Source organism: Neolamprologus brichardi, chromosome 14 (genome assembly GCF_056152115.1).
Source record: "Neolamprologus brichardi isolate AB-2024 chromosome 14, ASM5615211v1, whole genome shotgun sequence".
Lineage (NCBI taxonomy): Eukaryota > Metazoa > Chordata > Actinopteri > Cichliformes > Cichlidae > Neolamprologus > Neolamprologus brichardi.
Window position 1 is genome coordinate 24,513,577 of NC_142117.1, and position 12,483 is coordinate 24,526,059.

Below are 12,483 nucleotides of genomic sequence, written 5' to 3' on the forward strand. Positions count from 1 at the left end.
ACGAATGAGACTAAATGAAGCATAGATCTTATTCTGTATTTTCAACCTAAGCTGTCCTCGTTGTACTTTTAAATAAAGTATAAATGTGAGGGATAAAAATCTACTTTCTATACACCTAAAATAACTTCTAACGGATAAAGTGATGTAGTCCACCCCATAAATCATTTATTACAGTGTATTAAGTTACATAGAGTTAATGTGTAGCGATAAAGGGGATATTTTCCTTCCTCAGTTTGAACCCTGTGTATTTTTTGTCTCTGTGGTAATTTAATCAAACACAAACTAATTCAGGATTATGCAACTCGGGGGAAGGAGAAACTGAACTAATGAATGTCTTGAATGTGTTAACACGGAGAGTCTTTAAGACAGGGACCCGAGGTCGAGTAATTAGGCAGGATTCACTTTGACATCCCGTGTCATTGATGGGTGCAAGTTATGACTTTAATTATGACAAACCAAGTGATACACACACACACACAGAGGCACAGCGACACTGGGGCTTCTGGGTTGTCTCGTTACAGCCCTGCAAACACACTCACCCTCCCTGTGAGAGAGTCTTCTTTTAGATCGCAAGTAGAGCCGCATGCTCTTTATTTCCAGCTTATTTCTCTCCAAAAACAATCTCTCTTGGGTTTGTTTGTCCAAAGCAGGGATGCATCCCCCATAGTCTAACACAATTATAGCTGGAAGGAGAAGGATAAACTCAGATTTTTTTCAGATTCTATCCGGGGCCCCATACTGTGAGGGAAAAACACAGATGACATCGATCACTAGTCCGCTGGTTACAGCCATTCTCCTTTGCTTTCTGCTTCCTTGGTGCTAATTAATGTCAGGGCATCGAGGCAACAGCCTGACAAAGCAGCTCACAATGAGACCCTTAAAAAGTGCTGTCAGTTAAAGGGACAAAGAGCATTTGACATGATGCCACAGTCAGGCGGGAACATGAAAACACTGATTTATTATGAAGTCGAAGCATGCCTCTGCTCGGGCATTGTTTTCTGAGGCTTCGACTGTGCCCTCAGCTGACAGTGCTGATGCAACAGAGCCACCAAATAGAAAGAAGAAGAAACATAAACTCCAATAGACTCTTCTCTTCTCTTCTCTTCTCTTCTCTTCTCTTCTCTTCTCTTCTCTTCTCTTCTCTTCTCTTCTCTTCTCTTCTTTTCTCTTCTCTTCTTTCTGATGAGCCACTTCTGGTTTCCGAGGAGCTCAGTGCTTTTTTTTTTCTTTTTCTTTTTTTTTTATTGTCTCACTGCAACAATCCTCACTCCTGAGGTTGACTGCTGTACTCTGATTGAGGCTGAATGATAACATACTAAAAATAGGCAGCTAAAGGCATCGAGGTGGCTTTTCTACTAGGGGAAATTAAATTTTAGGCCGCAACGCTGGATGCTGCAGCTTTTTGACCAAAAGTGGTCATTGGAGGAGGGAAGGAGGCCTCATGGCCTCCTTCCCTCCTCTGTGGAGTTCATTTTTAGCAATCAGTGGCCTAACCTGTTAGCGCTGCCACAGCTCACCATGCATGTGTTTAAGAAAAATAAGTAGGAGATATGTTTGTTGATCTGCCAGGGGAAAAAAGAGAGAAAACAAGTGGGAGAGCATCGGTGGCGAGTGGGAAGAGCGAGAAGAGATGCTTAGGATTTGCCTTTGGATGTGAGAGTCTGTTTTATCATTGCATGTCCATGGGCATCGGTTTATTCCCACGCCCTCTTTTGAAGTGTGGAAAATGGTTGCCAGTCAGCAGCCTTCGGAAAATAAATAAATAAATAAACATAAAAAACTTCCTCTCTTTGGTCGATGTAGATATTTTTATATTTATACTTAGCCAGAGGGCATTAAGCGGAGTGATGCTGTGTGGCCCAAGGCAGCATCAGGATACTGGCTGCCTCAGCTGGCTTGTTAGTGAGGTGTCAAATGCTTCAATTTCTCTACACACGCACGTATGCGCACACACACTCTGCTCATCCAGGCCACATATACACAGTCATTAAAGCAATGTCGGACTTGTGCCAGCATCTTTTTAGCATCCAAGACTTTAGCCCTTCTTGGATGTTTACAAATCCCGTAACGGACAAAAATGTAAAGTCCACTTTCACTGGGGTGCGAGCATGCTAAAATAGAGAAATACAATCAACTCAGAGGAGGAAATTGTAGTTTAAACTACAATAAAGGCTGCCACCAGTGGTTATGTTATATAATTGATTAATGTTAACTGATAACTATTTAATTACAGAAAATGGGAAAAAAAGTGGCCTGTGTTGATGTACAAGTCAGGTAAAAAATGTGATAATTCCATAACATAAAGAAAAGCAGCCAATGCCCATTACTAAGAGGCTACATATGTGTGATGTGAAGAAAAAGGACATTGAAGGATTTATCAGAGCAGTTGACAGTTTACCCGCATACCAGCTCTGGTTGGTATTTATAATATTGATTCATCATCTTGGCTTCACAAAGCTTTCAATTTCTTCCTGCAATCTGTTATTGTTAATGCATGTACCGGTGCTGTGAGTGAGGGCAGGCACTAAACGCTCTTGTAATTACTGTATCCTATTATTGACAGGCAAACAGATGCTTTCTTGCCAAGAAATTGATCAGTACATGATTGGTATCTTTCTCATTCCTGCTTTTAGTGATGGAGCTGGAAAAAGCAGGCAGTAAGCTTCAAACAGCTTGCATAGCTCTTCTCCAAAAAGTCAAACTGAATTAAAAAGCTGCATCCATAATTGCTGTGTATTTACAGTCATGTAAAATGTTTTTCACCTGACATGATACAGTCCTGTGGAGAAACTACTTCTTATCTATACCTTGTGATTAGCTCACAGAACCACTATTTAGCAGCAATAACTTGAACCAGTTGTTTTTTGTATGACTTTATCAGTGTCTCACATCATTGTGTCCCAGTCTTATTTGCAGGATTGCTTCAGTTCATTGAGGTTTGTAGGCATTTGTTTATACGCAGCTCTCTTAAAGCCCCACCACAACATTTCAGTCAGGTTGAGGTCTGGACTTTTTTACTGGCTCATTGCAACATTTTTATTCTTTTCTTTTTCACATATTCTGTTGCAGATTTGCTGGTGTGCTTGGGATAATTGTCGTGCTAGCACAACCTTTACCTGTCAGAAATATGGTCTCACAAGAAACTCTAGAATACTTTAGTATACAGAGGAGTTCATGTTCAGACTTGGTGACTGCAAGGTGGCAATCGTAGCTCCTCTACTACCATGCTTGACAGCTGGTATGAGGTGTTTGTGCTCACATGCTGTGTTTGGTTTTCTCCAAATCAGACATTCTGCATTACAGCAAATGTCTCCACGTTGGTCTCAGCTGTCCAAAGGACGTTGCTCCAGATATCTTGTGGTTTAATCAGATGCAGCTTTGTAAACCTATGCCGGGGTGCCATGTTCTTTTTAGAGAAGCTGTCCAAACAAGCCACACTTGTTCAGTCTTTTTCTGATTCTGCTGTCATGAACTTTAAACATGCCCTCTGAACATTGCACGGTCTGAGTTTTTGGGGATGCCCATTCCTCGGAAGATTGTAGCATAGTTTTAACCATAAACTAAATGCTCCAGAACAGCAAGCTTACCAAATCTTCCACTTTTATAGAGGTGCAGTCTACCTGGCTGCAGTATGGATACACTTTGTTTCTCTCAGGAGTCAGGTGAGAAACTTTACTTTTCACATGACTGGATCTGTGTAGTGAATTACTTAGGCCGTTACAGTAGATGCAAAGTATGGTACAAGGCCTCACAAGAAGTAGCGTACAACTGATGGTCATTACCCAAGCATGGATTAGAAAGAAAACCATAAAAACATAGACAGGTGAGAGGAAGAAGATCGGTGCATCCAAATGTAAATGGCTGCAAAATTTGTTTTTATATTAACAAACTGCGTTGTCCAAGTGTCCAATAGTTTTTGTGTTTAGCCAAAGAGCTCACAATACAAGACTACATAGAACTGCCTGAATGCAAGTAGTGAATGAGTGCATGATTTGATACAATAAAAGGTCTGCCCACCCGTGATAACATGATTACTTGTGCATATGGCTGCCCGAATATAAAGCCGATAACTTCCACTCAAGGCAGTGTTTACTTCCTGTTTTTGCTCTGATTTTTATTCTAAAAGTTCTGAGTCAAAGTGGCGATTCACATTGTCATCACTCTGATTTTTCTTTCAGGATGTTGACAAGCTCACCGCCGTTCTTTGTCTGCCATCTTTTTCCCAGTTACAGAAGCTCCAAGTCTTCCTTTGTGCTTTTTCTTACTTCATGATAAATTAAGTTTAGAGCGTGAGCCGTTTCTTTAATGTTGCTATCTGTGCATTCTTCTGAAAAGCACATCATATGCCAAATTAAGATGAATTCAGATGGCCAGCCTGTATTGCGGTTCGTTTTCAGCTGGTTGGAGGATAGAAGGTAGCGACAGAAGATGGATGTCTTCATTCGTTTGACTCTGTTGATGTTCTGCCAATTCACTGGAACCAATCAGTTTACTACCAGATAAATAAATTATCAGTGAGCGATTGATAACATCTGGAAATCTCCTTTTTTCTTTCATTATCTTTTTGCATCACAAACCCCACTTACACACACACACACACACACACACACAATGCAAATTCAATTTCCAAAGTGTTAAAAATCGGTGTTTAATGTGAGCATACCTTCGGCTGTCCCCGTCATATTAGATACTGGCTCAGTGAGGAGATTTATCAGTTAAATGGAGATTGATTTTTAGCTGACACGTGGGAATAACCTGCATGAAAGTGATAACCCTGGGCTCTCTGTCCATTTAATGGCAACATGAGCCATTTGTTCCTTTACCAGGATGTAGAGAGTGAGCCATACTTCACTCCTCCCCGACTCACTCTCAGGTTGTGGCTTCAGGCAGTGCAAAATTACCTTAACTGTAGAGCATAGAGAAGACATTAACTATAAGCCTGTTTAACTTGAATGCGGGGGCTTTCTCTTGCCGTCTGTTTCCCTATCCTTTTAAGTTTTTGTTCTGTGGATTTCCATCACAGCTCGCTCTCTCATGCTGTTTCGATCAGTGGAGTTTGTGAGTGGGTTGTGATAGATACGGCTCCTAACTGTGAAGGAGGTGACTGCGGCGAGTTCAGAGCAAAGAAGCACAAATAACGTCGAAACCACAGGGACGGTGATCATTTTTAGAGGACTCCTTTCAGTCTTAGCTTGTCCTGAGTTTACCTTTGCTTCAGTTTAAGGCTAAACTTGCTTTCAAGTTTAGTGCAATCCCTTGAGTTGCAAAGAAAACAAGACTTTTAAAAGGGATCGATGATGGTTCACCTTTTAAACCCCAAGGACGCGTTATAGTCAGACAGGCTGTTGTTTGAATTTGAGGTATTTTAATGCGGCTATGTACATGTTTGTGTTTTACCCCAGAAGGGTAGATACCGAGCCGTTTGAATTCCTCCTGAGCTCACTCTCACTGGAGAGATGAAAGAAGACTCGGCATGTGACTAATTGCACTGTTGGCTTTACAGGATTAGAGAGAGAGAGAGCAAATAGAGAGAGCGAGAGCGAGAAGGAGTAGCAAGACCAAGGACACCAACATGTGCCTGGGCGTATGAATATTAATGTGTGTGTTGCAAGCTTGCAGAGGAAGCAGTTGGAGAGAGGGGCAGTTTGATGTTAGAGAGAGAGAATACTTGAGCAAGAAGCTCAAAATCACCAAAAACCTATTAAGAAGAGCCGCCTGCTTCACATCAAGTGCCCTCAGAAAGTTTATATAACACACTAAGCATGCTCCAGTGTCGCATGAATAATGCTGAATGCAAACAATCAAAAGGTTGTAATCAGCTATATTAAGTATTATTATGTTAAAGGAATTGCACAAGTGTTTTATTCACCTCTGCTCTTCTGAGCTTTTAATAGTTCAACTTTTTGGTTCACTTACACTGCTCTCATCAGTGGTGCTTTTGGGCAAACAAAAAAAGCTCTAACTGGACAGTACAGATGATGTCTAGCAGCTAAGGAAAGCAGCATTTTCTTCAGGATTTTGCCCAAAACAGCTCTAAAGCAAGAGTAAATGGAAACTAGTGTGTGAAAATAGTGCCAACGTTGACAAGTCATTGCAGACTTCAGATATAAGTTTGTCTCATGTGGTGCACCGGTTCTGCCAGCCAGCCCATTGCCCACTGTGCTGTTTGCATGCTGGAACACACTATTGAGATTTATGTGGATTTCAGATACAAGACAATTTGCTGTGCTTGCTCCTGGGTTCGGTACGCTGGGGAAGCCAGAGCAGAGCAAAACAGGGAAACATTTGAAAAACCCTCATGCTCGTCTTCTAAATACAAGTTGCGATGATAAAATTCTGTTACTTTGCACATAAAAAAACAAAAACCATACTGTATTTAAATTTGGCTGTTCTCTCCTCGAAGGTCGTCTCCTCGGACTGCTTGCAGCCCACTTGTAGACCTCAAACTTGTTCAGAAAGTGAAAACTTTAGTGTCAAATTAGCAGACCTTCAAATCGAGGACCATGGCAGCTGATGACAGCTAGGTTATGCCGAGAAGGAAATGCTAATCTCTTTTAAATGTCAAATCAGTCATGGAGTTGTGCACTGAGAATTCACTCCAGAGGGTAAGATGGTGCAAAGCTCTTCTGTAATGTCCTAAAATTTTATGCTGTTTTGGCCACATGAGTATAGTCTTTGATCACCACCCGCCCTACACGGTAGATTTGGCTCGCTGCGATTTTGTAGTCTCGCCAAAATTAAATTTAACTTGAAGGTTTGTTGTTTTGACTCAAGTCTTTATAACCACTCCTCCATAAGCGAAGAAGTCTGAACAGTGTTGTCACATCAAATACTCGGGTTTTTTTATCTTTTAAGAAAACTTTAAACTATAGAGCTACTGAGCTATTAATACAAACAAACCTAAGTTGTGTCTAATTAAACAGATCGCCTACCATCATCAAGCAACCTGACTATTAAAGTTCAATTTAAACATCTTTCCAAGATGGGACTTTACTAACAGGGTGTAAAAAATAAAGCAAACCAGTGCAGTATTATTCAGGGAATTCAGGCACACAATATCAGCTCTTCTCCACTTTGGTCTATTGATGCCCAACTGGAAGCGTTGTTTCTATTGACCGCTTGGGTATTAGTCACAGTGCACAGTGGTCAAAGTTTAACTAGCCCTTTGATCAGTGCACTGACAGACCATCGTAGCCCAGTGCAAGCCATTGGAAATAATTGGATTCGGAGTGCAGTAGTGCCGCTGTAGTGTTTTCTGGAAGTCCAATGAGGCTAAAGCATTAGCAGCAGCTCTTAAACTGCATCATAAACTGCTTTTATTAAACTTTTTTTTTTTTTAAAGAGAGAAATGGATCTAATTATAATCAGTAAGACTGCTCATTATTACTCTTATCCTGTTGTACCCAGTTCTGTCACTTGTGATGAAAGCTGACACGCAACATTTCAGCCCCTCCTTGAATTCAAGTGAAGCAGAAAGTGGAGAGTACAGGGAGGTCATGCTCTCTCGGAAAATACTTGTGCAGCAGTGGAGAGAACAGACAGCCAGAGAGTTCTGCCGAAAAGTCTTCTGACCTTTTGGTAATTTGTCCCGGGTAGTCAGGTTCGCCTTATTTGTGGTGACAAGACTGTCAGGGAGCGACTGAGGAGTGGATTCAAGGAGTGAAACGCAGCAAATAAATGGACGAATGAGGCTGCTGCCTGTCAGCCAGCCTAAATGTTTGGCCCTGGAGTAAACATCTGTAATCTCCTCTTGTCCTCTGTCATCATTTAACATGAAATAAATGTTAGTACAGTCTTTCAATTGTACTAACATTTTCTTTGCCTCTGCATAGCCTTAAACCCTTCCACTCTCTTTAAAAGATAAGAGCATTTAGTAAAATATTAAAAAAATATATTTCTCAGGTTTGATGGGTGTGTGTACTTGTGTGTCAGGACTGTGCGTGTGTATATGTGTTTGCCAACAGCATGTAGCACCAGATAAGAGGACCTTCTTCAGCCTCAGTGTGCCATCCTTCCCTGCTGGCACTGACTACTCAATAATTTAACACCCTTGCTGTCAAACACTTCAGCTAAACCCCACCAACTAAATATACAGCTTCCTCCAAGCAGAAAGAGGCCACAAGGTCACTTTTCACACGAACACGTCACATGACATCACGCTGTGCGTGTGGTGCTTCTTAGAGGAGGTCTCAACTCAAAGTCATTTGCAAAGTTTTAGCTTTGCGATGCTCGCCTTTTCTTTGTCCCCCACCATTTCACCCAGTCTTAATTGGGCAGGGCTAGTCTGAGCTGTGATGTTGCTATATGGTGGGTTTGGTAATAGAGCTGTTGTGTTTTGGTGACAGCCCCCCCCAACCACCCGTCTGTCACCCTGTTTTCCCTTTTTCACCCTTTCAATCCCCTCTTTCCGACTCCTCCTCTCTCCGAGGGGGGTTGGCAGTGAGTGAAAGCCGCACAAGCTCTTCGTCTTCAAGGCCATGTCAACCTGTCCCTCCCGCTGCCATGCCAGCTGCTTTCCACGCTCATGGTGAGCAAGAATGCTACCCCATGTGATGCTTTCCCCTAGTTTTAAATACCAAAAAATGCATTCAAAGTATAGCTTTAAAATCCAGTTTCAAACATAGCAAAGCTACAAGTCTTGCTCTGAATGCACAATGCTCACCTACAGCAGCACTCAAAAGAAAATGCTATTAGACTGTCTTATGTGTGTTTCTAGGTGATTAACAGTCTCTAAATCTAATCACATGGTTGGAACCCGGCTGCTGCATTTTGTTTTTGAGAGGGGCTGCATTCTCACGTGGATGGCTGTTATATAAAGTGCTGAAGTGAAAAAATGCTCACACAGCATTGTCTACAATTTGAATCCAGCTCCAGAAGCCTAACCCTGTATGCGAGCGCCAGCTACTCAATTGTTTGTTTGTCTGCATGTGATTGGGAAAATAGACGAGTCAGTTGGAGTTTGCCTGCTCGCTGGCAGTGAAGGATGGCGGGAGAAGAATGTTGGCTAAGAGGAGGTAGCGAGCTGCAGCTGTTCAGAGTTAGCAACATTGGTGTGATTGTGTGCGCAAAGAGCCTGAGCCATGATATTTGTATAGCTCACAGTTGTGGCTCTTCCTCCAATTGGACCTGCGGGTAGGGCAGGTGCATCCTCCTAAAAAGAAAACAGGCCTGCTGGATGTGTGCCACTGCCTCTTATCAGTATAAATGCCCAGATGTGGGGTGAGCCAACTTAGATAATTTTTAAGCTTCCAAGGTCTCTCATAACAAACTGTCAAACTATTTAGCAATTTTCTGGATCTACCCATTCGGGTGAAATAGGGCGACAGGCCACTGCACACTCTCACGTCCACCAATTTACCTGGGAGGAAATTAGCTTACCTGGAGGAAACCCACATGGAGAACATGCAAACTCCACACAAAAAGGCCCCAGCCGACCAGTCGGCAGGTTCAAGCCCGAAGTCTTGTTGCTGTGAGGCAACACAGAGTTAACCACTTAACCCTTGTTGCCCATAAAAGACTGAATGGTTTGTTTGTTTTTATTTATAAAATGAGATTATAAAATGAGACTGAATTGTTTTTTTCTTTTTCTGTTGGTGTGTGTATATTAAAAGTTAGCATGCTGCAGCCGGTCTGCCGCACACATGTGCTGCACACATACTGGATCTACCCAGACAAAAGGAATGCAGCTGATATGAATGTTTGATTATTACACATGGTTTCTATTCAGGGGAAGAACCGTGAGCTACAAACCTTGGAATAAACCCGGCGGTGAACCAATCCTGAGCCAGGTTGTCTTTAATTTATGCTATAAGAAAAGCTCATGGGATATGATAAAAAAGACCAGACTCCACAGAATGTCATTAACTTGTGCTTGTGATTAAAATTGGGCGGCAGAGGGACGTTATGCACACATTTGTGTGTGTGTGTGATGTCCATTCATTCCCAGGCAGACGATCTCTGTTTGTATATCAGGGTCTTGCTGGATCTCTGCCATGAAATCTTGATTATGGCCCTTTGAGATTCATGATTGTAGGATTTTTTCCCCCCTCATTCCCCCTGCACAACGCTCCTCAATGAGTTTCCTGTTAAAAAAAGAAGAAGAAAAAAAGAAAAGGAGGCACTAATCTAAAACTAGTAAGGCTTTTGGGTGAACAATCTGCTCTGCAATCTTTAGATGAAGTTGTTTATTCTAAAGAGCAAACAGATGAGGTTGAAGATATAATTGGAAGGGAAAAATGAGGACGGTGTAGAAGGGTAAAGAAGCAGATTGAGGCTTTTTTGTAAACAGACTGAGGGAAACGTGTACATGTTCATTAGAGTAACTGCAATAAATAAACTTAATCTTCCAATAGGATTGCGAGTTAATTCCAATCTTTATTGGTCTGACCTTTTTTTGTTTGTGTAATCTTAAAGCATGCCAGCAGGGACTGAAGGGCACTGCAAGTTTAGAGCAAGGCCTGCATGTAGCCTGTCTGTGGAAGTGTGAGCTACTGAGTGCATGTATGAAGCCTCATGAGGTGTTGTTGGTCTCATTCAGAGAGTCTGAAACAGGTTGGTGATATCCTCTAACCCTAGTGACCTAAATTAGCTTCATTTTTTATAACAGCACCAAGTGTTTGCTGTTATAAAAAATTTAATGGCTTTTTTCTTGTTTAAAACTATCATTGCTTTACATCTCAGTATGTACCAGCATTTAATACTAATGTGGAACTGAATACATCCATCTATTACTTTCTTCCTCTTTTCCTGTTCAGGATCGCAGGGGGCAGCTGGAGCCTATTCCAGTTGCCGTAGTTCAAGAGGCAGTGTACACCCTGGACAGATCACCAGTTGGTAGCAGGGCTAACACAGAAAGACAGACAACCATTTGCGCTCACATTCACACCTGCAGCCAATTTATTATCACCAGTTAACCTAACCCCGCTAACTGCATGCCTTTGGACTGTGGGGAAGCCATGGGGACATGGGGAGAACACGCAAACTCCACGCAGAAAGACCCAGGGCAGGAGGTGGATTCAAACCCACTGTGGGATGCAACAGTGCTAACTACTGTGCTGCCCTGAAATTGCAACATACAGCTTTCAAATGGATAACATGTTGATTGATGACGCAGACTTAAAAAGTAAAGCTACAAGTTTGAAAACAATGAATATTAAAAAGTGTGTGTCTTTTGTGAAGGCGTACACACTTCAGCCAATGTACCCAAGTGGAAAAATGAAAGGGTTACAAATGTTCAAAGGTTTTGATATTGCTTCTTTTATTTTACCACCACCCCCCCCCCCCACCCCCCCCCCCCCCAAGTAATCATTCAGATTTAAAAACAACAGATCTTCACAGTGAAGAACCTTGATCCAGAGTGTTTGTGTCCATGCTTGAAAAATTACTCTGTGAATAAATTTAAAAAAAAAAAAAAATACTAATTTGACCAAGAATTTAAGATCTTTCTGATTTTTAGTGTGGTTTTGGCGAGTCATTCGCCCAAAAATAGTTATTGGAATAATATAAATTAAACTGTGGCAATGTGATGACTGCATACTGCCACATCCACTGGTACACTGCCAAACAGGACAAACATTTCACTGTTGTTGGAAAGTTTAATTTTCTTGTCCTTGATTTATGTAACACAATCAGAGAGGCGTCTGATCGCTCTCAGATTCATTCTGTGGCCAGTTTTCTGAAATCCTTGGAACAATCATGTACTGCTGCCTCACTCTGATGATTGACCAAGAGCAAATCTGTCATGCAAAATATAACTTCAAATCCTTTTTTATTTAACATACTATTTATGGTCTTTTAAGTCTCATTTTAATAGTTTGCCTAAAAAGTTTTGCAGAATGCTATTCAAACACATCACATCCTGTGTGTCGATTAAAGGATCTTTCCTTCCCTGTGCTCTGGATCATCGGCTGGTGATGGCTTTGGATGGATGGCTAGTTTTAGAGGCAGATAAGCAGGAATAGTAATTGATTACTGTGGTGCAGAGGAACCTTATAGGGATAATGCTAACACCTCAAGGCTCACAGGATCCCTGCACTCTTCAACTCTGAGCTGAAGCTATAAGGAGCAGAAGAGACAGCAGGGCAGGTTAGATTTACCATAATCCCAGTGGGGATAGTGGGATTAAATTCTCTCTGTGGATTCTTATTCTTTTTTTTTTTTTTTACATCATCCACATCCTGATCATTTGTATGTGTTTAATTGTTCAACTAAGCTATCTTTTCCTTTCTGGGGGGCTTTTTTTTTTTTTTAGATTTCTCTAACCCTGTATCTGCTTAACCGTCTAGTACCTTCATCTTACTCAACATACATATTTCTCTTACCCAGAGAAATATGTATGTTGCCTTCTTCCTGAGTTGATTTAATGAGCTTATCCAGAAGCAGAGCTGGTAGCTATACTAATGCTGCTCAGAAGGGGAGAGATGCTTTATTGAGGGTGAGAGAAAAAAGGGGAAAATAATGGCTTGGTTGAAATGTGCCTTTATT

At 41.6% G+C, this 12,483-nt stretch overlaps 1 protein-coding gene across 1 annotated transcript in view; it reads left to right on the forward strand.

The window, feature by feature from the left end:
- The window catches only part of ppm1lb (protein phosphatase, Mg2+/Mn2+ dependent, 1Lb), a 54,916-nt gene that overhangs the window by 1,051 nt on the left and 41,382 nt on the right, over nt 1–12,483 (forward strand). The gene's annotated exons all lie outside the window — the stretch shown is intronic.